This window comes from Peromyscus leucopus, chromosome 10, assembly GCF_004664715.2.
Source record: "Peromyscus leucopus breed LL Stock chromosome 10, UCI_PerLeu_2.1, whole genome shotgun sequence".
NCBI lineage: Eukaryota > Metazoa > Chordata > Mammalia > Rodentia > Cricetidae > Peromyscus > Peromyscus leucopus.
The window spans coordinates 90,016,032-90,041,609 of NC_051071.1; the positions used below are offsets into that span (position 1 = coordinate 90,016,032).

At 45.7% G+C, this 25,578-nt stretch overlaps 1 protein-coding gene across 5 annotated transcripts in view; it reads left to right on the forward strand.

Moving 5' to 3' along the window:
- The window catches only part of Lrrc8b (leucine rich repeat containing 8 VRAC subunit B), a 70,161-nt gene that overhangs the window by 27,154 nt on the left and 17,429 nt on the right, over positions 1-25,578 (forward strand). For 4 of the 5 annotated variants that reach the window (XM_028867332.2, XM_028867329.2, XM_037209260.1 and 1 more), the window contains one exon: positions 18,522-18,576. The exons of the other annotated variant lie outside the window; for it this stretch is intronic. The gene's annotated coding sequence lies outside the window, so the exon portion shown is untranslated. The remainder of the gene's footprint in view (positions 1-18,521; positions 18,577-25,578) is intronic. 5 annotated transcript variants of the gene reach the window in all.

Sequence of the window (25,578 nt, forward strand, 5' to 3'; positions counted from 1 at the left end):
TATGTGTGTGTGTGTATGCACGTGTGTAGGTGTGGATGTGGGTATGTGTGTGTATGCATGTGTGTGTATGGGGTGTGTATGCACGTGTGTGGGTGTGGGGGGGGTATGTGTGTGTGTATGCATGTGTGTAGGTGTGGGTGTGGGTATGTGTGTGGGTGTGTATGCACGTGTGTAGGTGTGGGTGTGTGCCATGGTACACACGTGGGGGCAGAGGACAACTTTCAGGAGTTGTTTTTCTCCTCCTGCCATGTGGGACCCAGGGCTTGAACTCAGGTCCTCAGGCTTGGCAGCAAGCCCCTTGCACACTAAGCCGTGTCACACGTTCTTGGCCTGCTTCAGCACTCATCCTTCCCGCGTGTCTACAGATAAAGCATGTCCGTCAAAGCTTGGATCAGGCTCTTCAGTCTCTCTTAACACAAGGGCAGTAGGCCAGGCTCAGCTTCTTAGGGGTGGCCGTGCCCTGGCAGAGTAGGCTACCAGGTGTTTACTGAACACACACTCCCATGTGATTTGCATATTTCACATGCGTGTGCCCATAGACACGCACACTCAGATTGATTTGTTAGTCGCTGCTTGCTTTATCCAGGTGTCCCTCTCTTAGATTTTATTCATATTTGTAGCAGTGATGGGCTTGCTTTGTGTGGGGGGGTGAGGGGTACTCATGTTTCCTTTGGTTTTTTGCAGTGACTGACAGAGGCTACTACAGGTGTGGGTCACTGGGGATCTAACTTACTCAGGTTGCTAGGAATGTTCAAAAAATGTTGCGCTTCATGTATTTAAACTTACTCAACCCTGCTTGAAGCCAGAAGAAAGTAAATCAGCGAGTGAGAATTCCTCTGGTTTTCCTAGGCCCTCTTTCATGCATGCCCAATCTCCCAGAATAAGTATCGTGATTGCAAAGACCAAGAAATGATGGTGCCTTTTCATATTCCTGTCAGGAGAACCTACGGAAGAGAGTTTTGTTCAACAATACCTTGCACAATGGAATCCTCGTGCTTTCTTACTGTGCCTGGCTGATGGCATAGACGTTTAGACTTTACAGTAGACTAAAAGATCCAGTAGGATCCCAGCGGAACAGCTCCGGGGACTAGGACCTGTTAGCTAAGGAACAAAGCCAGTCATTACGGACTGCCGTGGTTTTATGAGCACATTTACCAGCATGGAAAGCATTGCTTCCCCTGCTCTCCACTCAGCAGGGCTGGGTGAGTCACTTGTGTTTCATATTGGCCAGTCCCACCACAGGAAAATACATTTGCATAAAAGATTAGATCAGTCGCTGGACAACAAATTGAAGACTTACCTCTTGAAGTCCCGCTTAGTGTTGCTCTGATTACATTGATGTTGCCAAGGGAATGGACTTTTAAATGAAATTTTAATAGCACTACAACTAATTCCAACGTGTCTTTCATTGCCCTCAGCTCTTACAGTGTGATCATATCTGGTTTCACTTCCTGGTTTGCCCACGCAGCCTGTTCCTGGGAAATATTTAAATAACGTGGTTAGGAGAAAAAACTGTTGCTGCCAAGTGGAGGCACGGATTTAGTTCATAGTGTTATTCTTTATTTAAAATAGTTTTCAAGTGTTGCACATAAAGTAGAGGTTTATTATAGCGTTGTCATGCATGTATGCCATTACAGTTGTTCTGGTTCATTCCCCTCCCATGGTGCTTTGCTCTTCTGTGCTGCCTCTTCTTGATGGTCCTTCCTCCCCATTCAGTGATTTTTATAAAATGAAATTTCCTAATGCTTAAACTGGTGAGTCAGTTGTTTAAAATCCGTGTGTGTGTGTGTGTGTGTGTGTGTGTGTGTGAGAGAGAGAGAGAGAGAGAGAGAGAGAGAGAGAGAGAGAGAGAGAGAGAGAGAGGAGAAGGAAAGAGAGAGAGAGAGAAGGAAAGAGTGTGTGTGAGAGAGAGAGTGGGGGGGAAGAGAGGGTGTGTGTGAGTGTGTGTGTGTGTGAGTGTGTGTGCATGCACTTCCACAGAGGTTAATGTCTGGTGTTTTCTTCAGGTGCTCCCCACCTTATTTTTTGAGATAGGCTCCCTTATTGAACCTAGAACCGCACTGACTGGCCAAAAAACCCAAGGGCCCTCGTGTCCACCCTCCTGTGTGTGTCCACCCTCCCGTGTGTGTCCACCCTCCCGTGTGTGTCCACCCTCCCGTGTGTGTCCACCCTCCCGTGTGTGTCCACCCTCCCGTGTGTGTCCACCCTCCCGTGTGTGTCCACCCTCCCGTGTGTGTCCACCCTCCCGTGTCCACCCTCCCGTGTGTGTCCACCCTCCCGTGTCCACCTCCCGTGTCCACCCTCCCGTGTCCACCCTCCCGTGTCCACCCTCCCGTGTGTGTCCACCCTCCCGTGTGTGTCCACCCTCCCGTGTGTGTCCTCCCTCCCGTGTCCTCCCTCCCGTGTCCACCCTCCCGTGTGTGTCCACCCTCCCGTGTGTGTCCACCCTCCCGTGTGTGTCCACCCTCCCGTGTCCACCCGTCCAGCACTGGGATGTCAGGGCACTCACAGAGGAGCAAACTCCGATCTTTGTGCTTCCCTGGTGGGTTCTTTACTGACAGAGTCAGGCCCCAACCAGCGTTGTTTAAACTTAAAAAGAAAGAAAAACTTAGTTGGCAATGAAGTTAATTAGGTTACCTTGTGATGAAGTCATCCCTTCCACAGGACTGTTTGATTACTGATTAGGCACTAGTTGTGAAACAAATGAAATGTTGGCCCATAATTAGAGCAATTGTGATTTGATTTTCAGCAGATTGGATTGTGGGGTGAGTGACATTATGCCCAATTTCCAGTGACTAACAGCCCTGTATATTAAGGCGATGACTTGTTTATCGTCCAGTTAACAGGCCGTGCTAGATCTGGCGCCCTTTTGTGTGTGTTTAAATGACCATTCATGCACGTTAAAGCATTGCGTGAAATATTTAGCTGTGTGTTCTAAAGTGATATTTGTATGGTAAAATATTTAATCTATTAAAGTATTCGGGCATCTTCTAGTCTAAAGTACCACTTACCAAATTCATTTCTCTTTGAAAAAAGCCAGTTAAGACTTTCAGGAAAATCCTGGCTCCTCATCTAGTGGCGTCATATGCCAGGCTAATCTGGATATTTGATTTTTTTTTTTTTTTTTTAGCATGATTTTCTCTACTTGGAATTTTAATTGTGAAGCCCGTTTATGTTTTTGCTCTTTGAGGTTATCAAATATATGTTCTAATATGAAATTAGACTTCCTGCTCTCACTGTCAGCTCTTACCAATGGATGTTTCCAGATTAATATCCCTGAAATGTAATACGTTCCCTGAGATAGTCTCCCACGATTCCATTGCTCAGTGACATTTTACTGCATGTAGGATCAAGTCTAAATTCTTTTCTTCTTGTGAAAATCTTTGTTAATTCCCAAAGTTATCTCTGTTCCCCTAAACAATAATTACTCAGATATCTGTTAGGCTTGGGGCTTAGATTTCATTCTGAAAATTTATTATCTTGACGTTTGAGACTTTATTTAATATTTGACCTCAATCTCTTTTCCATTATCTTTATCACGTCTGAAGAATTCCAGTGCACCCTACCTGTTAACCCCTGAGCTCCCCTTGAGTTTCTATTCTGACTTTGTTTGGGTGGTTCACGGTGTACCCCCAAGTCCTTCATGGTGTACCCCAGTCCTTCATGGTATACCCCAGTCCTTCATGGTGTACCCCAGTCCTTCATGTTGTACCCCAGTCCTTCATGGTGTGCCCCCAGTCCTTCATGGTGTACCCCAGTCCTTCATGTTTCCCCCCAGCCCTTAGTGGTATACCCCAGTCCTTCATGGTGTACCCCAGTCCTTCATGGTGTACCCCAGTCCTTCATGGTGTACCTCAGTCCTTCCTGGTGTACCCCAGTCCTTCATGTTTCCCCCCAGCCCTTAGTGGTATACCCCAGTCCTTCATGGTATACCCCAGTCCTTCATGGTGTACCTCAGTCCTTCCTGGTGTACCCCAGTCCTTCATGTTTCCCCCCAGCCCTTAGTGGTATACCCCAGTCCTTCATGGTATACCCCAGTCCTTCATGGTGTACCTCAGTCCTTCATGGTGTACCCCAGTCCTTCATGTTTCCCCCCAGCCCTTAGTGGTGTACCCCAGTCCTTCATGGTGTGCCCTGATTATGAGTCCCCTCCTCCGTTCCTTATCCCGTCATCCCCGACTGCAGCTCTGTGGACCTCACAGTGATCATTACCCCCTTACTTGAGGGATTGAAGACATTTGTGTGCCGATTTCTTCCCTTTCTTGTATTTATGTCTTCTTTCACCAAAGCACAAACTCCTTCTGAGGGCCAAGTCTGAGCTCAGCCTCTCCCATCCCCTTCATCACCTGGGATAAGACTCTCACACAGTGCCAGAGTCCATGCAAGATGTGACATTCTTTCAGTTTTTCTTGGTGGCCATTTTTGGGACATGACGCAAGTTGGTGGCAGATGTGGCTCTCATTTCTACCTGCCTGTCTCTCAGCCAGCAGTGACCGTGGTGGCATCTCCTGAATGGCTGGCGCTCCACAATAAAAGCAGATGGTGCTATCAAATATAAATAGGAAAGGATTTCTTACGGGGGCTGCGGGGGAAGAAAGCATGCACTTTCTCAGCACAGCCTTTCCACCTTTTGACTCTGGCTGCTAAGGAAGTGCCATCTTAGCAGAGAGTCATCTGCTGTATACAGAGGAGAAAACCCAGCAGCAGACCCTGGGAGTCTAGCTGAATGTTCCACTCTGCCATGAGAAAGCCCCACCCTCATTTAAAAGTCACGTGTTAAACTTCCAAATGCAGAATGTGACATCTGTCTCATGGAGAACCTTCAGAGCTAAAATTCCCAGAGAGAACATGGCTTCTTCCCTGGTGAAGCCTGGGGTCCCGAGGAGCTCTGGAGCAGAAAGCAGGCCTGTGTAGAAGGCTGCTTGTCTCCGGCTTTGCAGCTGGACCGTCTGATTCCAAGTCCTGCGTGGGTTTAGAAGCTTCCATGTGCGCTCCCACATACCCCAGTCTTTCTGGTGGCGCGCTGAGCACCTGCCTGTCCACCCTCCTTCACCCCCCTCCCTGTTGATGGGAGGTTCAGCGCGGCTTCAGTCTCCACAGGAAGGGACCTTTGCATGTTGTGTGGAATTTGGTAAATTGAAGGTGAGATGATGGACAGATAAGTTGTGGTTTCTGTTCAGGTCAGGAGGTCTAATTTTAACCCTTTTATCTGTGCATTAATAGGCAATAGCTGCTTCTGCATGGTAAGCCTGGGATACATTAATCAGCATAATATATACTGACCAGACCTCAGAGCTTATCCATAGTGGGAGGAAAAATCCCTTAATGGAGTGACTACTTATAGGATAATAGGGACTATGAAAGGAAAGGACGAGAGCCACAAGAGCCTGTGGTGATGGACCTGGTCAGGGTGTCAACGAGGAAGAAGTCCTGGGGAATACCTGTGTAAGTCACTGACTTGGCGCATGCAGACTTAATTGACAGCTTTGTTTGATCCCTGAAGATGACTTTGACCTTCCAAGAGAACTTTTGGCATTGCTTTGAGAGGCAGCCATTTTGAACAAAAATAGCCCTCCTGGGAGGCTTCCCGTGCAGCCTGTGCTATGTGTGATACAGTAAACAATATGCGTTTGGTCTTGGACCCAGTTTTGGATTGTCCTGAGTTCCGGGAATCACATTACAGAATTACTGAACTTGAGCAGGGGTCAGGCAAGGCAGCCATGCACCTGAGTAGCGGGGGCCCTGTCAGAAGCAGAGCCCTTAATCTGTGGAAGGAGATGTTGACGGGGCAGTGTAGATCAGGGCTGGATTGTTGCAGTTGATAGAGAAAGGGTGTGTCGTGTTTACCCTAACTGTACTCCAGACATTTTCAGAGTGTCAGCAGAGGAATAAACAGCAACAGGTTTGGGCCCCTAGATGCCCCACTCACCGGATAGGAAACATGAGGCACTGATTCAACCCCGAGAGGAAAGTGGACATTGAATCGGAAGCATGGGTGACCTAACAGCCTGCTCTTTCAGAAGGGACTTACCTGTTTCTCTCCTGCGGCTCTTGCCCAATGCTTCACTTCCCACATTCTTCCTGGGAGAAGACGAGCTGATGAAATCAGTGTGTGTCTTGAAATCCAGGTCTTTTCTGGATTCAGGATTCAGGAAGTGGCAAGCTGGACCGCCAGCTGGGTGTTGTTCGTTCTCGCCTCTGCACCCACTTCTCCATCTATTGATACTGTCCACCTGCCATTGCAAGGTAGAGCTAACAAAGAACCTTCTGCTTGGGTTCCTATTTTACCACAAAGCATTTTTTCTCCTCTGCGTGGAATCTTGACCCACCCACCCCCACCCTGCCCCGCCCCTGCCCCAGGGCCTTTTTCAAAGGCTCCCGTAGGCTTTGTAGGAGGGCGTAAATGATACAAGGCGACGGTGGCAACATTTGTTGTTTTGTTTCCTGGGAACCAAACCGCGTAAACAAAGCTGAGGCCTGCCTTGCATAGCTTCCATCCATTGTTCCGGGCCATCTTCTCCTTGCAGTCACCAGCCAGAGCTGGCTCGCCCCTGGGAGATCCTTTTACATCTGCCGCTGGAGTGATTTCAGAGATGCTTTACCTGTTCTATCAGCTCTGAGGCCAGTGAGACAGTAGTGAAAGCTGAGAAGACGCAGGACCAGAGTGGGGTCTGTGCAGATGGCGGTGGAGGCGGGCCTGGGGTGTGCTCCAGTGTACTGTTCCACGCTGCCGACCGGGAAGCTGTCCTCTAGTGGGGAAGCAGGCATGTGGAGGAAGACCAGCAAAGTCAATACTTGGCCCCTAGGACTTGGGGATTAAAAAATATGTAAATTTATAAATAAAAATTGAGCAGTCTGCTTTTGCCTTTAGCGGCTCCAAAATGTGTACCAGGCAGGAGTGTGCGACCTTCCTGTGTTACCCAGAAATGGCTGTGTAGCAGTGACCCAGTGGGGAAAAAAAAAAAAAAAAAAAAAAAAAAACTGTGGAGGGAGGAGCCCTGTTCTTGTAGACTCTGGAAACAGGCAGGCTTTAAATATTCTGGTTCCAAAGTGTATCACAGTGTATATCCAGGCCATGATGAAGCGTGAGACAGCCATAACCTAACTGATGACAAGGTCTGAGTGGCCCAGAGGATCTATTCGGGCTCTTCCTGAATGATCCAAAATCACTGTGATCAGAAAGTACATAATGCCTAGGAAGTCAATCCCACCAGCTTTTAAAGCGTGAGCCACAAAGTTAAAGCGGTGCCGTCTGGTTCCCTCGTTGCAGTCCCCTGACACTGACTCTCAGTGTGGCACAGTAGAAGCCCTGCATTGGCATGGGCGTGGCCATTCAGGACCCCAAGCAGGGCTGGAGAGATGGCTCAGCAGTTAAGAGCACTGGCTGCTCTTTCAGAGGACCCAGGTTCAATGCCAAGCTCCCACCTGGTGGCTCACAACCGTCTGTAACTCCAGTTCTGGGGGATCCGACGCTCTCATTAGACCTCCACAGGCACTAGCCACCCATGCAGTGCACAGGCATACATGTAAGCAAAACACCCACATACTAAAAAAAAAAAGAAAGGAAGAAGTCTTAAGTGTCTTCTGCATACATTGTGGAATCACCTATCTTGCTTATGCAAATTCATCTAACTAAAGGTTATAAATAAAGTGATGATTGAAAATTCAGTGTTTATTATAGAATGGTGTATATATAAAGCAAGTTTGGTGGATTTAGCATAGTATTTCCATGTGTTGTTATGATGTTTTTTGGAACATTGAGGCTGATTATATTTGATTTATGTAATCCTTTTGGGTTTGCTGCAATAAAAATGGTTTTCTTATTCTGCATGACCTTTTTGGTTAAAAACATACAAAATGTAAAACTTCCTTTAGCCATTTGCAAGTGTAAAAGTCAGTGACATTAAGCATGCCATCGTGATGAGATACCTTTGTGTGGAGATGGGTACATTTAATGTGCATGTTGGAGGTCAGAGGCCAATGCCAGGTGTCTTCTTCCATCAGATTCTTATTTTTTGAGATAAGGGGTTATAATTGAACTTAGAACTTAGCAATCAGCTAGCCTGGCTGGCCATCAAGTCCTGGGCAGCCCCCTGTCTCTGCTGCCTGGCACTGGACTATAGGTGTGTGCTGGGAATCTGAACTCGGGGGTCCTCATCCATGCTTTTTACCAACTGAGCATCTTCCCAGACCCTGGTGATAGTGTCGCTGGGGTTTTTTTCTTGGTGACTTTTATTTTTTATTTTTTATTTATTTATTTGGTTTTTTCAAGACAGGGTTTCTCTGTGTAGCTTTGCTCCTTTCCTGGAACTCACTTGGTAGCCCAGGCTGGCCTTGAACGCACAGAGATCCGCCTGGCTCTGCCTCCCGAGTGCTGGGATTAAAGGCGTGCGCCACCACCTCGGCTACTTGATGACTTTTAATACACCCCTTTGCCTGGGTGACCCTGGCTGAGTCTGGCTTGTCAGCACCAAGAATTTTGGCTGTTAAGATGGACATGAAATGACTTGGACGAGTTAAGTCTTTAAACATTATGGCACAGTTTATCGTTTTTGGTTTTGCTTCATAACATCTCGTCTCCCCTGGTCCATATAATAAATAGTTGAGAAAAGTTATATTTATAGTTTACATTTTTGGATGACTGGGGTCATATTGCAAGCCTGTCTTTGGAGTCTCTAACTGAGCTGGAAAAGCTGACTCCCCAGTGCCAAGGCAGATCTGTTTGCAGGACCGTACACAAAGCCAGCCTTTTAAAAGACTAGTTTGTTACAAAGCTACTGTTGTGTTAATAAATTGCTACACTGTGTGTTGCTCTGTGTCTGTTCCCGTGCTAAGCATTGGAGTGATGGTTGCCTTGCTTAAGTGTTCCTACAGTCCCATTAGGTAAAGAGCCATCTCTCCGTCGTATAAACAGTAATAAACTGTTTTATAGATCAGACTCTTAGCTTACTAGAGATCCAGCCAATGGAAATGGATGTGAGAACGCCACCTCCACCTTTCTGCCACCTCCCGTCCAGCTGCCCCAGATGCCCTGCAGCAGCAGATAGGGCTCCTTCATCAAGCCATTAGGAAGAAAGTCTGGATCTAAATGCATGGTATGATGTTATCGTGACTACATCCTAATAGACATACCAGGAAGCAAAGCCATGTGTATATTGCCATTTAAATGACAGTGAACGGAGAGTTTGTCCCGCCTTGACGTTATTAGAGTAGCGAGTAGGTGTTTCTCCGTGTGAGGTTGTGTAAGCAGGATGGGTCCTTGCTCTGCAATCTATCGTGTCAGTCCTAACTACTTAATAGACAGGCAGGATGGACAAGAAGCTCCCGCCTGTTTTGTTTTACTAGAGGAAATGCTGAGCCACGGGCCAGGAAGAACCATGTATGTTTCATTTGTGAAGCATATCTCTCTCTCTCTCTCTCTCTCTCTCTCTCTCTCTCTCTCTCTCTCTCTCTCTCTTTCTCTCTCTTTTTAAACAATAAAAAACAAGATGTCACTTTGCTTCCTTCTGGGGCAGTTCCTCTGGGGTGTGGACACCAGAAAATGCTTCCCTGACATCTGAAGGATTGTTGAGCTAAAGACAAAGGCAAGTAAGTTCCCTGCCTTCCCTCTCTCCAGTTAAAGCAAGACAGAGGTGAGAGGTGCCCTGCCCCCTTCCCACCGCATTAACAAAGGTAACCCCTGAAGACGGTGCTGGACCTTCTCTTCCTGGAGTGGGAACCGGGGAAATTACAGGGGCAAGCAGTGCTAACACAGGGGGAGACAGGTGGGACACTGATCCTTAACTGGTCTGTGTAATCAGAGTTTTACATACGTGAGGACTTTCAGAATGAGACCAGAGACCCAATAAAAACTGTCAGAACAGACAGCTGGGTAGAATTATGACTGAATAAAATCAGCATGTGAACCTCTGGTGACAGTGAGGGCAGCTCAGTAAGACCTGTGATTCTCAATCTCAAATGTAGCATTCCTTCCTCCCAGCCATGGCACAGAAGCCCTGCAGAGTGAAGGTGATCATCAGGGGGATTTGAGTCTCTATCATCCACCTTGGTGAGGGCGGGGAGGAAGAACCCTGGTCTCTATCATCCACCTTGGTGGGGAGGGCGGGGAGGAAGAACCCTGGTCTCTATCATCCACCTTGGTGAGGGCGGGGAGGAAGAACCCTGGTCTCTATCATCCACCTTGGTGAGGGCGGGGAGGAAGAACCCTGGTCTCTATGATCCACCTTGGTGAGAGCGGGGAGGAAGAACCCTGGTCTCTATCATCCACCTTGGTGGGGAGGGCGGGGAGGAAGAACCCTGGTCTCTATCATCCACCTTGGTGAGGGCAGGGAGGAAGAACTCTGATCTCTATGATCCACCTTGGTGAGGGCGGGGAGGAAGAACTCTGATCTCTATGATCCACCTTGGTGAGGGCGGGGAGGAAGAACCCTGGTCTCTATCATCCACCTTGGTGAGGGCGGGGAGGAAGAACCCTGGTCTCTATCATCCACCTTGGTGAGGGCAAGGAGGAAGAACCCTGGTCTCTATCATCCACCTTGGTGGTGAGGGCAAGGAGGAAGAACCCTGGTCTCTATGATCCACCTTGGTAGGGAGGGCAAGGAGGAAGAACCCTGGTCTCTATCATCCACCCTGGTGAGGGCGGGGAGGAAGAACCCTGGTCTCTATCATCCACCTTGGTGAGGGCGGGGAGGAAGAACCCTGGTCTCTATCATCCACCTTGGTGGGGAGGGCGGGGAGGAAGAACCCTGGTCTCTATGATCCACCTTGGAGGGGAGGAGAGGAAGAACTCTGATCTCTATGAATCTCTTTGGAAGGAAAAAAGGAGGCAAGAAACCGAAGGAGGGAGAGGGTCAGCAGTGCCTTGCCTCTCCATCCACAGGGACATTGCCTTTTTTCAGCTGTGTTGGTAAATGTAAGGCCGGTTGCATGTCTCTAATCATGCCATCTAATTATTGAATGCCATATCTGTTACAGTTCATCAATTTGAAAATAGTGGAAGTCTATACCTTTTCTTCCATATGTGCTATGCCTTGAACTCAGGGTTTTACTAAGCATGTGGTATTTCAAGCTACATCATTGTCCATGTCTGTGCACATTTTAAATTAAAAAAAAAGTTTCTTAAAGTTTTATCTCTGCTGAAAACTAGTTTATTGAATTTTCATGTGAGGTACTTATTATATATTTAATAATTATGTTATTAATGATATTATACACCATATAATGATTATTTTGTCATCACATAAAACTACTTAATTTCATCCTTATCACTACTTTGTGTGCATATACATATTTATGTGTGTGCATTTGTGTGCAGGTGCACATGTGCATGTAAGTATGCATGCATGTGGAGGCCAGAAGTCAGTGCTAGGTATCTCTTTAATCACTCTGTAATATATGTGGACAAGCATTTATATGCTCTTTACTCATTATAAGGGTGATGATAGATAGATAGATTAGATAAATAAATAGATAGATGATAGATGATAGATAGATAGATAGATAGATAGACAGATAGATAGATAGATGATAAATAGATAGGGTCTCACTGTATACCTTGGCTGGCCTTAAACTCACAGAGATCTACCTGTCTTTGCTTTCCTAATGCTGGGATTAGAGGCGTGTGATACCATGCCCATTTCCATCTTATTTTTTTATTCTTCTATTTGTTTTGCATCCTGGCCATAGCCTTGCTCCCTCTCCTCCTCTTCCAGTCCCTCTCCCCCCGTTCACCCAGCCCCCTCCTCTTCTTTCTCAAAGGCAACTGCTAGTTTTAAACATTTTACATTGGATTTTTTTTTTTTTGTATATTGTATACACTTTTGTATTGGACTCACCAAAATGGGATAAATAATGAAATTTTTTGTCTGAATTTGTCAAATGTTAGTGAGCTGGATATTGTTACTCTAAATCTTGACTGTATATATTGTATATACTTATTGTACTTATTGTATATAGTTTTTTCTTATATTAGTTATAACCTTTTATTATTTTAGACAAAAAAGGAAAAATGTGGTGATATATTGTGTCCCCCAATATATTGTGCATCCTATTAAACTTATCTGGGGGTCAGAGAACAGAGCAACCACTTTATTAAACAAAGAGGTTAAGCAGTGGTAGCACACACCTTTAATCCTAGCATTTGGGAGGCAGAGATCCATCAGGATCACTGTGAGTTCAAGGCCACACTGGGGAACAGAGCCAAGCATAGTGACACACACCTTTAATCCCAGCATTTGAGATCTCATGTCCTTGCTTGGTAAAGACACACGCCTTTAATCCCAGGAAGTGATGGCAAGAAGCAGAAAGGCGTGAGGACCAGGAATTAGAGGCTTTTAAGCTTTTAGGCTTTTAGCAGCAGTATAGCTGAGATCCATTCAGTTGAGGACTCAGAAGCTTTCAGTCTGAGGATTCGTGGAAACAGGATCAGCTGAGGAGTCGTTGAGGTGAGGTTGGCTGTGGCTTGTTCTGTTTCTCTGATCTTTCAGCGTTCACCCCAATATCTGGCTCCAAATTTTTATTAATAAGACCATTTAGCAATTCGTGTTACATGTGTAAGGCGACTCAGTATGAGAAGTAGGGTCCCAAAAGCCAATAAAAGAGTCAGAGACAGTCCCTGTTCTTACTGTTATGAGTCTCACAAGAAGACCAAGCTACACAACTGTAACATATATGCAGAGTGCCTAGGTCAGTCCCATGCAGGCTCCCTGATTGTCAGTTCAGTCTCTGTGAGCCCCTGTGTGTAACGTGAATCTTAAATGGTCTTATTAATTAAAAAAAACTCAGTGTCAGCTATTGGGGTAAATTCTGAAAGATCAGAGAAGCAGAACAAGCCATAGCTAGCCTCACCTTGCCAATTCCTCAGCTGATCTTGTTTCCTCAAACTGGAAGCCTCTGAGTCCTCATCCGAATGGATCTCAGCTAAACTGCTGCTAAAAGCCTAAAAGCTTAAAAGCCTCTAGTTTCTGGTCCTCATGCCTTATATACCTTTCTGCTTCCTGCCATCACTTCCTGGGATTAAAGGTGTGTGTCTTTCCTAAGCAAGACATGAGATCTCAAATGCTGGGATTAAAAGCGTGGGCTACCACTGCCTAACCTCTATGTTTAATATAGTGGCTGTTCTGTTCTCTGGCCCCCAAATAAGTTTATTGGGGTGCACAATATATCAACCACACCCGTGAGCCCAGGTTAGTTGACTGTGTGAGCCTTCCCACGGTGTCCTTGACCCCTCTGGCCCCTACACTCCTTGTCCCTCCTCTGTAGGATTCCCAGTCTCCATGTCTAAGTTTGGCTGTGCATCTCTGCATCCGTCTCCATCAGTTACGAGATGATACCTCTTTGATGACAGTTGGGCCAGGCACCAATCTGGAGACATCCAGTTCAGGTTACTTATCCACTGTTGCTTGGCGTCTAAGCGAGGGCCCTCCTTAAAGATGCACGGGTGTTTCCCTTGCACCAGGTTTCTGCCCAAACCGAAATGCTGCCCCCCTCCCCAGCAGTCCTCCTCAGCACTCTCTCCCTCCATGCCCCCCCCCCCCCCGCAACCTGATTGCTCATGTTTCCATCCCCACCTGTCCTCAGTTCACTCGCAAAATCTCTTCTATCTCCCCTCACCAGGGAGATCTGGGTAGTAAAGGATCTCCTGTTTTTCTCAAAAAGGCTTGTAGATTTCAGAGGAAGAGAGAAGAGAGGCGAGACAGAGAGGTCACATCCATGTGGAACTCTCATACAGCGCTTTTGGAGGGGCTGTGCAGTAGATGTCCTCAGAGCCAATGTGAATTCCGGGCTTGCTTTTGAACTTGACTGAACAAGTTTCTGAGTTTCTCTGATCTTTACTCTTGTGGTTTGAATGAGAAATGTCCTCTCTGGTCTCAAGCATTTGGACCCTTGGCCCCCAGTAGGTGATGCTGTCAGAGGAAGTTTAGGAGGTGCAGCCTTGCTAGAGAAAGTTTGCCACTGGGTTTGGCTTTCAGAGCCTAAGGCCTCTGCTTCCTGCATGTGAGCTTTCGGTGTCTGACTCTGCCTTATCTGATGTTCCTGTGCTTCCCTGCTGCGGTGGACTCTTAACTGTACTGTCGAGAACCGTAAGCCCAAATAAACTCATTCTTCCTTAAGTTGCCTCTGTCGTGGTTTTTTATCATAGGAATAGAAAAGTGACTAACTTATTCAGCTTTATTACCTGTGGAGTCAAGGCGCCATTCTTGACCAAGTACACACTAAATGGTTACGTTATTAACCCTGGCAGCCCTCTCCACTCAGCAGGTAATTGTTGAGACTGTTGTATGTTAGACCTTGTCCTGCACCCCGAGCTCTTAGTTCTAACAGCTCAAAGGCTGAGGCAATTAAGCACATCATCAGGTATCTGTGATGTACTTTAACAGCAGTGCAATATCAGATTCCTAAAGGTAAGAAGCATGAAGTGTGGTATAACTACTGATTTGGGGAAGTCAGGTATTGGTGCTCATTATAAATATCTTGTGGGCTGGAAATAATAGCCCAGTCGGCAGCATCCATGACACCCTGAGTCCTTAGCACCACCACCTCAGCATCAGGTAAGATGATATACACCTTTAATCCTAATCCTCAGAGGTGGAGGCAGGGAGATCAGGTGTCCAAGGTCAGCCTTGGCTATGTATTGAGGTTGAGGCCATTGTGGATTATATGAGACCCTGTCTCAAAACCAAAAAGAAGTGTGTGACTTTTATGTTTTGTAGTCATTTATCCATAGGTGAACATTGAACCTTTGCCTTATTACCTTAAACTCAATGCTAGGCTTATTGAAACTTATGACATCTGATGTTTGGTATTGTTTCAAGAGTATATTGTAGCAGACACAGCCTTCCTCACAGTAATCACGCAGGAAGTGATTTGCTGTAAGAGACTAAAATTATCCTGAGGACATGCAGCATTGTCAGCTTTGTCTTAGCTCACAGAGTTGTGAAATTACAATGTTTAGGAGCAAATAGTGTTTGGCAGGCCCTGAGATAACAAGCAGAGTTCCTGGCCCCCCAGAATGTATGGTCTTGGAGGAAGAAGGCAGGCTAAGAATTAAGCACAGCTTAGCGTGACAGACAATATTCTGACTTGGATAATAACTTGCTCTCATTTCATCTCAGTGTTTTCCTTCTTGTATCATAAGGCCAACTCATGCAAAAGAATAATTATGAAGTCCTAATTTGTAAGATGTTAAGGTCGTTTAGGAATGCCATGACACTCATCCAGTAGCCCATCGTTGATTCAGAATGACATGCCGTCAATAAAACGTACCGGTCACGCTGAGTTTGAGAGCAGCCCTGCTCTCAGACTTGTGAGCTGTCACGTGGGTGGGTACTTGGCCAGTATGCGTCCTGGAGGGTCGACTCTGCCTCTGTTGACTGCGCCTGCTGTGGGTGATGCAAATACCCCCGGCTCTGTCAAGGCCTACCCCTTCCTTTCTCCCCTGACATACTGTATGTGTGGCCTGCCTCTGCTCACGTGTCCTTCTGAGAGCCAAGCCGTCTACATACTCTGGGTCCCTAACTGGGTAATGAAATCCATTGTGGTCTGGTGTGATGCAGTCACAGAAACGACACTCTACATACTCTCAGGCAGTCAGACCAGACATGGGGCCCCACGAGGTTGCCTAAGCACTTATCACTGGGGTAGACTGACTTCAGTGCCACTTCAGACCATTCTTCTCTATTTCTTTGCATTTAAAAAAAAAAAGCATTTTATCATTTTGTGTGTCTGAGTGTTTTGTCTGCATTTTTGTCTGTACACCACATGTGAGCAGAGGCCAAAAGGGGGCATCGGATCTCCTTGGAACTGGAACTACAGTTCAGAATCTTGGTGTGTGCTGGGAATTGAACCCAGTCCTCTGGAAAAGCCATTGGTGCTTGTAACCCCTGAAACTTCACTCCAGCCCCGTCACAACATTTTAAGAGGAGTAGCCAAGGGCTGGACGGGAACAATCCAGGAAAAAAGCCCCTTTAACTCCCCCTTCTGTCAGGTCTCGGAATCTCAACTGACCAGAAGGAAGTCACAGCCATATTCCATATCTTCTTGCAGGTTCTATCAAAACCCTTTCATCTAGCCATGGAAAATACTCTGGGATGGATTTCTGGGATCCAGATAAACCAGAGAGTGCATTAGTCCTCAAGGGACTTGAGACATTAGTTTAACGTGTACCATAAAGCAGTGTGTGAGAGAAACAGAGCCAGGAACTTAGTCAGCGAGGGCAGTGCAGCTCACAGAGATGGTGTCGAGGGACCTCGAGGCAGGTTAGGCAATGGAATGTAGATCAGGCTGGCCTCAGTCTCAGAGGTTTGCCTGCCTCTGCTTCCTGAGTGCTTGGGATTAAAGGCTGTATCACCCTGCCCAGCTGAAGTGTCCCTTTTTAAGCCTTTTTTTTTTTTTTTGGAACTTTTCTAATCAGTGTTGTGTGAGAGCCTGATTTTACATAATCAGAGCCTAAAATGTAGATTGCACAAGATAGAGTATAGCGTTGGAGTTCCTGCCATTTCAGAAATGCAGTGTGCATAGTGATGTCACGGGATCGTGTTTTAGATCCATGGAGATTGTGAGCTCTGGACTGGGAATGTATCTCGGTGGTAGAACACTTGCCTAGCCTGGTCAAAGCTGTGAGTTCGACCCCCACCATTACAAAAAAGGCAAAAGAAAGGTTCTTGATTTTCCCTCCATCTTTCATCTTACAGTTTTCTTTTGCACCCGTCACGACAAGATAGGTTCAAACGTATGCAAGGCTGTGTTTAGATTCCCGGACTGTGTGGCTGCCCTTTGCTCTACTACGCAGGAGTGTCCTGTCAGTCTCTGCCATCCCCACTGACCAGAGGAGAGCAAGAGCATCCGGACTCCTCCCCTCGGCAGGATAGCCTTGGGGCCTTCCCTTTCTCTACCAGAAAACTGATCCTTAGTCATGAGTCATTTAGGCGGATGAGGATTTTCTTCTACATCCCTTAGAAGGAATTTCTGAACAGGGCGTTTAGAAGGCAGGTGGGAAGAGTCTCAGCCGCCTGGCCTCTCCAGCTGCCAGAGTCCATGCTTAGGCTGTCGCAGGGCGGAGTTTTCTTGTGAAGGACAAACATGTGTGCTGCCTCTGCCCCGGAGGGGTATGCATGAAGCTAGTTAGGTAACTCATTAGCATAGTGAGCTGGAGAGCCAAGCTGCCGGCCTCTGCAGCTGGCCTGTCAGAATTGCTGGGACGGTCTTTGTCCCCATTTTATCCTGCCTGAAGTGCACGATCTATTCTATTCTGAGCAGCTTTGCCATTTAGGATTTTCACATTTCATTCTCCCAGCTCAGTACTTTTGTGTTCTGCTGAGGAGGAAGAAAAAGGATAACTTTGGCTACAGTTTCTAAAATTAGTCGGAATGATGCGCTTAGCCTGGATAAAGAAACTGAGCCACGCTGCTTGGTTGCTTTTAGTTGACATCGATGGCTTCACCCCGAGATGACAAGTAGTCATTATGAGAGCCTCCACTGAGTTCTACATCTGTGTCTTCGACAAGAGACAGAGACATTTCTGGTTTGGGTGAATTTGAATAGAGAAGAGGAATCGGACTCACTAAACATGACGGGTTGTACAACCTACCTTTAAAAGCAGGCAAAGTAAAGCAACAGCAAGGTTCTTTTTCATGTGTTGAATTAGTTAAGGTCTTGGTTTGTTTTTTGTCTTTTTTGTTTGTTTGTTTTCTTTATAATGCAGTTTCATTGATAACTCCTAATCTGTTCAGAAATCAACTGATGATATACTTCCTACAAGAAAAAATTTTGGTGTAACATTGTGGGGGGGGGGCAGGACGCATTGATTGACATTACTTATAAGAGACTAAATGTTTGGTTTTGGGCTAGTGCTCTCATTTTAGGATTCTGTACAGAAGAATCACATGAACAGGGCTGAAGAAGAGGCTGTAGCTCCATGGTAGAGCACTTGCTTACCAGGCACAAGGTTCTCGGTTCAATTCCCAAAGGGGAGGGGTGTCATGAGCCTAGTTCAGAGATGTTTGTGGCATTATTAGTAATAAACAGGGAATGGTTTTTAAAACCGTGACACGTTTATAAAGGCATTATCAGACATGATTCCTGGAAACTTAACATGAAAAGGCCCATAAGTGTCTGAAAGGAAACCTGGAAATTACGCCATGGAGCTTTACGGTGGCCTCTCTGTACACTGTAGGCTAGGAGCAACCAAATAGCAAACTCAACGGAGAAAACTGCCTCAAAGATATTTTTACTCATAAGAGACAAATAAAATAAGGAGTTATGCCTTGGATACAATGTTTCATTCTCTGAAAATGAACTGTGTCCACATTTTGTGAATTCTGCCGTAAGGAGACCATGATTTGATGGTCTCCCCGAGTGTCAGCTCACCTTTCGCTGAAAGGTCAGAAGCTGTCTGTGACTCGTGCTTTTGAAAAGTTGGTTTTTTGTGTGTTTCACAAAATTTGAGAACCATGTATGTGGAAAATGGTCTTGTAGTCCTAGGATGCATAAAATATAACAATATGCTTATGATTTCTCTTCAGGAATTCCTCAGATCAAAACTAATTGCAGAGTTTCCGGTTGACCAGCATTCATAGGGTAAGATGAACATTTCCAGTTGTAAACACATGGCAAAGATTATTATAATTTAGTCGGTAGCTTGGGGCAAAAAAGAATACTGGAAAAGTTTGCCGTACTTACAGATGTTTTCAGTAAAGTCACTTTGATATTTTTAAACTGGTTAAGCAGAAATTTAAATCTGTGTTATTTTAATTAAAATGTCATCTGCCTACCCTTTGTGGGTTTTGTAGGCAGAAATGTGTATGTTCAATTGGTAACTTTTTTTTAACCACTAAAGATTGAAGGAATATAATAATCTGTGAGAGATTTAGACTCCATGCATACGTGTTTTATTTGGGCACGTTATCCTTTTTGTTGTTTTATGGGTTAACTGATTGAGACAGCCTCTTGTAAGGCAGGCTGATCCCAAACTCACTGTGTAGCCAAGGAAGGCCTTGAACTCCTGACTCTCCTGGCCCCACCCTCCCAGTGCTGGGATTTCAGCCGTGCACCACCGTGCCTCTGTGCCCTGCTGGAGATTGAACCTAGCCCTGTGCATTCTGGGTAGACACTGGACCAAGTGAGCTCCGTGCTCGGCTCCCAAGTTTAAATTCAGTCAGCCCATTTGCCACGTTTCTATAAGTACGTGAGTGAGCAAGTCAGAAGTGCAAGACCTGTACGTGTTTGGTCAGGCGGACATTGCGCCTCTTTCATAATTCTGGAAGATCTGCCTTCAGTTAGCTCTGTGGCCGAGCTTTTGACATTAATGATGGGAGGTGAAGTCACTCACTGACTTCAGCGGCAGGACTCCAGAGTCACAATTACAACACTTTGTCACCCATCTCTGAACCCAGGCAGGGTTCAAGAGACTCGGTGGTAAGGCAGTGAGATTGTCATCATTCCATTCTGGAAACTTTTTTTACACAAAAGTAAAAATCCACGTGGTGGGCCTGTGTTTCCACGCCGCCGATCTGCTGAGCTTCCCGGGTCGTTAAAAGCTTGGAACAGGTTTCGATGCTCTGCTGCTCCTGGCCGTTTGGGGGCCTCTCCATCACTTCTCGGTTGTTTCATGTCCAGACTTCTTGCCTTGGCTGCAGACTTCCTGTCACTCTCCTCCCGTCCCAGGCTCCTGGCTTTAGTCGAAGTGCACCCCTGTCTGACCCCCACGCCTCCCAAACTTAACGGCCCTCTCTGCCGGGGATGATCTTCCTCAGTGGGGCTGAGTGAGGAGCGCTGACTTCCTTTCATCTCTCTTCTAACGATCGTCCTCCAAGCAAGCCATCCTCCTTGAGGTTCACAGTCTTCTCAGTGCTTTGATCTCGCCGTGTCTGTATGCTTGGTTATTAGTCCTCCTCTCCCTACTCAGTAAAATACCTAAGAGCAGAGACGAACGCCATCAGCTGAGGGTTGCACCCAGGGCAAACATCCTTCCACTGAGATCCTTCCACAGCTCATCATCTGTCTTGTATGCCTGTATTTCCCTACGACTTGGGTCCGTTGGTACATGGCAGGCATTGTCAATATTTGGAGCATGAGCTGCTAACCTCTGAGCTTTCTTTGACCGGTGCTCCTGTTCAGGAATGTTCCACGCATTCCCTTTGCGCGTGTTGTTTACATACGAGCCACTCAGAATCTTCCAGGTTTACCCCATTGTCCCACTCATTCGGTCACTACGAAGTCTGGAGAAGATGCTATCCTGCTGTCCACTCTCCATGTCCTCTCTACAGCAGGACTGTGGTCCCAGGAGGGCAGAGGTACGGCTGCTCTTGCTCTGCCTCATTCTGGCATGCCTGCTCTCTGAAATTGAATAGACACGTGTAAACCCAGAGAAAGGATTTGAAGGAGTGACGACATCAGGCTTTAAGTATTTTTCGAGTGTATTAGCTTGTCTATTCCAGATCTAAAATCTCTCATTTTTTTACACTTCAAAAGGGATTATAACAAATGCTTTCTTGAGTATATTTGCAGCTATGTGTTTCTAAGGAAGACGATTATCAGTGTTTTCCAACTCAGCCCTAGGCCAGAACCCAGGTTCTGTTACCTGTGTCTGTGGAGACCTAACTGCTCCGAACTGTTTCTTATTTATCCAGTAAAGAGTGGACTCTGGTTTCTGTAGGCCACGTGACTGCTCTGTGAAGGGTGTAGACGGATGAGAAGTTCCTGACTGATGGCCTCTGTTCTCTGCACGGTAACCTGAAAGGAGAATATGTGACTCATAAGAGACTGTGGAGAGCCTGGGTGTGGCCCCACTTTATTATGGCTTTCCTTACTCTAGGGTTTGGGGGAGTCGGCCAGTAAAATATTTTTAAAAATAATGAGCAATAATGAAGGATTCAGATTGCCTTCTTATACCATCTCTGTGAGAATTATCCACCCACCAGTAAATTACCCTTCCAATAGTATAACTCCAGCTTCTGAACAGAAAATTTTAGAGTCCATGTAATCACTCTTGACTATCATCACAGCATGCAGGAAACTGAGGCAGGAGGATCATGAGACCCAGGTTAACCCGGGCTACGTAACAAGCCCCTGCCTCAATAAAAACTCCAAAGCCAAAAACCAATGTTTGCTTTAGACTCAAAGTAGATAATATAGTTGCCTACTAAAAGCATTACCAATGTATGATATTTCCAAGACAGACCATCACCTAACGTTAATATATGATATATTCTGTAGCTTGTAGAAACAGAGTAAAGCAGCATTCCTTAACCTTCAAAACAACTTAGAGCTAGATGCAATGGAACACTTTAATCTCAACTCTCCGGAGGCAGAGGCAGGTGGATCTCTGAGATCAAGGCCAGCCAAAGACACATAGTGAGACCTTGTTGCCAAAGAAACAAAAAACAAACCAAGTCAGGTTCTTTGGGATTTCAGGATTGTATTCATTCAGTAATTTTAGCTTATGTCTTTCATATTCAACTTAATTTTATTTGTTCAGTACTTTTCTCCTGGGGCTTCCAGTGAATAAAGTAATTTTTATCTAGATTGCTTATTCTTATTTATGATTGCTTCACAAACTCATCAGGGAATTGCCTGGTGACCAGTACCTGTCTCTATATGCTCTTTCTGTTGACAGAAACTCTGACCCCTGTGCCCACAGAATATTTCCTTCCCTGCCTTTCCTGATCTGAACATCCTTCCACACCTCTGCAGCAATTCTGTTCTGCACTCACCAGAGTAGAATGATCCCTCTCAAAGAATTCTTTTCTGAGGCCCTGTTCCCTCCCTGAGTGGTCACAGCATTCCACGGTGGATTAAGACCCTGGTTTTTGTGCTAACGTGATCTCTGAGGTAGAGCCTCAAATGACATAGACCTTCTGAATCTGTGACCCGAGATTTCTTCCTAAAATCAACTCCGTTGATGGTCAGTCTACAGAACCTCTTGGACATTGGGAGGGCCTCAGCAAAAAGCCCAGGCTGGGCTCTGGGTCACAACAGTGGTCCAAATGCAGCCCTGTGGCTGGGGCATGGGGGACTTCCAGGCATCCCAGCATCCCAGCAGACACCATGTGGAATAGAATTAGTCATTATTTGACAAAATCATGGGAAATAATGGCATGTTTATTTTAGATACTGAGATTTGGTGTGTTTTTTGACAGACCAAGTAACAATGGCAGAAAGTAGTATCTTGAAGCTGGGCGGTGGCGGCGCACGCCTTTAATCCCAGCACACGGGAGGCAGAGCCAGGCGGATTTCTGTGAGTTCAAGGCCAGCCTGGGCTACAGAGTGAGTTCTAGGAAAGGCTCCAAAGCTACACAGAGAAACCCTGTCTCAAAAAAACCAAAGAAAAAGAAAGTGGTATCTTGAAATGCGGTGCTACCATAATGAAATGTGTGGCGCCGGCACAGGGCGCAGCTGGCAGAGAAGCTCGTGAAAATCGTCTTCATGGCGGTCGAGGGCCAGAAAGGAAGCTGTTACTTAGTAGAACTGTGTCCTTGTTTTGTATGGACAGAAGTTCAACAAACCATCACCTACATGGAACACTCAGAGGAACACTGGAGACTCCTTTTCTAGACACAGTGATCCAAGGGTTACGAGGGAAGAGGATTAAGGAATGTGCAGGTTTTAAGCAGGATTTAGAGGAAATATTTCCTGTCTAAAATTGTCGAGGATCCTAAATAAAGTGGTTTTTGTTTGTTTGTTTTTTATTCCTTGATTCTGCACCTCACAAAAGGGCTTAAAAAAGAAATGACCTCAGGTGCAAACACTAGATTCAGGGCAATACTGTCAGAAGCACTTGATTTCACAGTAAAAAATAAAAGTAAGGGTACATGTGTAAGACTCTCAATAGAAACTTGCAAGTAAGTTAAGGCAGTACCCCTCCATCCGCTCACCCAGAGCATCCTGGTTTCAAGTCTGAACTCGATTTCATGGTGGTGTAAAACTTTTGCAGGAGGGTTAGTGTGCTTTACATGTAGAAAACATGTAAGTCATTTATGACCAGGAGACTGTTGGAGCATAGAAAAGAACAGCCTGAGAAAAGAAACAGTCTTTCCCTTCTCCTGGACTAGCCTGAGACTTCCCTGATAAGTAGTTTGTTTGAGCAGAGAACTGTGTAGGTTCAAGTGTTAGTACCAGCTACCTCACCAGTATGAGGACGTTTGGGGCTGGCCAACACTGTGACAGAAAGACCCATAAAATCCCAATAAATAAACCTTTGTGGGATGTGGGCCATCCTGATACAGAGTAGAAAACAGTTAGCCAGAACCCTTCCTCCCAAATGCTCCCAGGTTCTTTCCCTGCTGCCTGCTCAGGCCATCTCACAGTTCTGTCGCTGTGAATGTGCCCTACACAAACATCTGAATGATTTTGCTGCATTTTGCATTTCGGCATGTTCAGTTTGTCGTATAAACATGTGTCCTATCTTAATGTGTTAAAACTGCAAGATCCTATAATGTCAGAAAATTGAAATCTAACTTCGTTTGACCATTTCTTTCTGAACGTCTGTCTGATCTTCCTGGGTTGTAATTAATTTTACCTCAATTGATGTGTTCATTAACTTTCTGCTACTATGACAAAATACTTAGGATGATCATAACAAAATGTGGGGTCATGGTCCTGTTCGGTGGCCCCACTGGTTTGGGCCTGATGACCCGGCCTGCTGTGGTAGGAGAGTTCTATGAGGAAACCCTTGCCTTAGTTATGATATGTCTGAGATCAGAAGCCCAGATCTGTGAAGCAGAATCAAGTTCTCAGCGCATAATGGCTGAATACCATCTGATCATTGCTTGTTTATTTTCACTAGTTATTTTGGAAATGATTTCAAAGTAAAAGAAGGACCGCTGGGAAATCTAGATGCCTAACTTGAGTGTTGTTGTTCCAGTCTTGGAGACATTGGGATGAGGTTGTCGGATGAATTCATATGCTTTGAAGAGCTTTGATGACTTTTTAATGAGATTTAAAAGCTGAAGGAATGGGATTGGGACCATAAAATCCATTACTCTTCACATTATTTCTTTGAAGTGATTTAGTGCATTTGTGTGTTAGAACTGGAGATCTCATTTGGACTGAATCCTCCTCATTGTTTGCTAATATGTGGTCTGGAAAAGGTTTAGGGCACAAACAGTGTTCACTGGCATAATGGCTCTAACTCTAAAGCGCATCAATTAGAAAAATCAGCGTTAGATCAGGAAGGCTTCAGACTTCTTATGCATCTGTAAAGCCTGGTGCAGGATTTAAAGATGGAGTCAGTTCAGTAGAAAACATTTAGTGGGAAATCTTTAGCTATGAATGGGTATTACATGGTATGTGTGTGACTAGAAAAGTCACAGAAAACAACACTTGAACCCTTGTTTCTGGGACTACAATAGAACTCAGTTCTGATGCAGATGCCGGGCAAAGATCTCAAAAGCCTTTTCTCTAGCTTTTGAGAAAGCTGAGACATGGCATAAATAATTAGATTTACTGAGGTCATGTGATCTGCGGACAAGGCTTATAGTTTGAGTTCCAGTTGTAATTGTTTTTTCCTGACAGTTTTGTTACATTGAGCAAGGGGAGTTCTTTGGGCCTGTTTTCTTCCCCATGTTTATAACACATGAAGATGTAGTGTTTATCTCACTGGCGTGTTTAAGTATGAAACAGTTTCAGATAAATAAAATGTTCTTTGAATGCAGATAGCCAATTAAGATATTAATTGTAACATTTTTATTTGATGTTATTAGTGAGAACGTCATCAGAGGAATCTGATGATATGGTAGATTAGGTGAACTGAGGCAAGTCTGCTAGCAAGTGTCCAAACTTCAGACTCTGAGACACGGCATCAGCCACAAGTGTGTGGGGCCGCATTCATACCATATATCCCCGTGTCCTGGCATGCATGCAGCAGCTGAGTCGTGCCTGGCAGTGTTGTAGAAGACAAAGGGGAAAAGTTTACAGTTCATTTCTAATGGGATAAGTGGGGCAGAACCTTGGAGTCCCCTGGACAGTTAGTTCTTCATAGTTTCTCCTTAAGATTATTTTACAGTTACCTTCAGTTGTGGGTTTATACCTCTTCCTGTGATGTAGAAAATGTGTTTGTAATAGCTAAGAGAATCTGTTGTCTAAGAAATACCATGATGTTGGTAACATGCTGAACATGACGGTTACCTAGGATAGTAGAACTTCCCAAGGAGTTTTTTCTGCGATGTAATGGAAGACTATGAAAATATGCATCAGATCACGTTGTTTTTGCTTATTGTTTTGAGATAGAGTCTCTTTCCCTCCCCACTCCCCCCCCCCTTCTGTGTGGCTGGCTGTCATGGAACTTGCTGTGTAGACAGGTTGGCCTCCATCTCACAGAGATCCACCTGCTTCTGCCACAATGCCCAGCTTCAGATATCTTTTTAAATTTCCAGCGCTAGGGGTCGAACCAGGGCCTCACACATGCTAAGCATCCGTGATCCACCATTGAGCTACTCCTCACTCCCCTGGCGCCTTTTTCCTGCTCACTGCATGCATATGCGGCTGTGTGGTGACACACTTATCCCGCTCACTGCGTGCATATGCAGCTGTGTGGTGATCACTCATCCCGCTCACTGTGTGCATATGCAGCTGTGTGGTGAC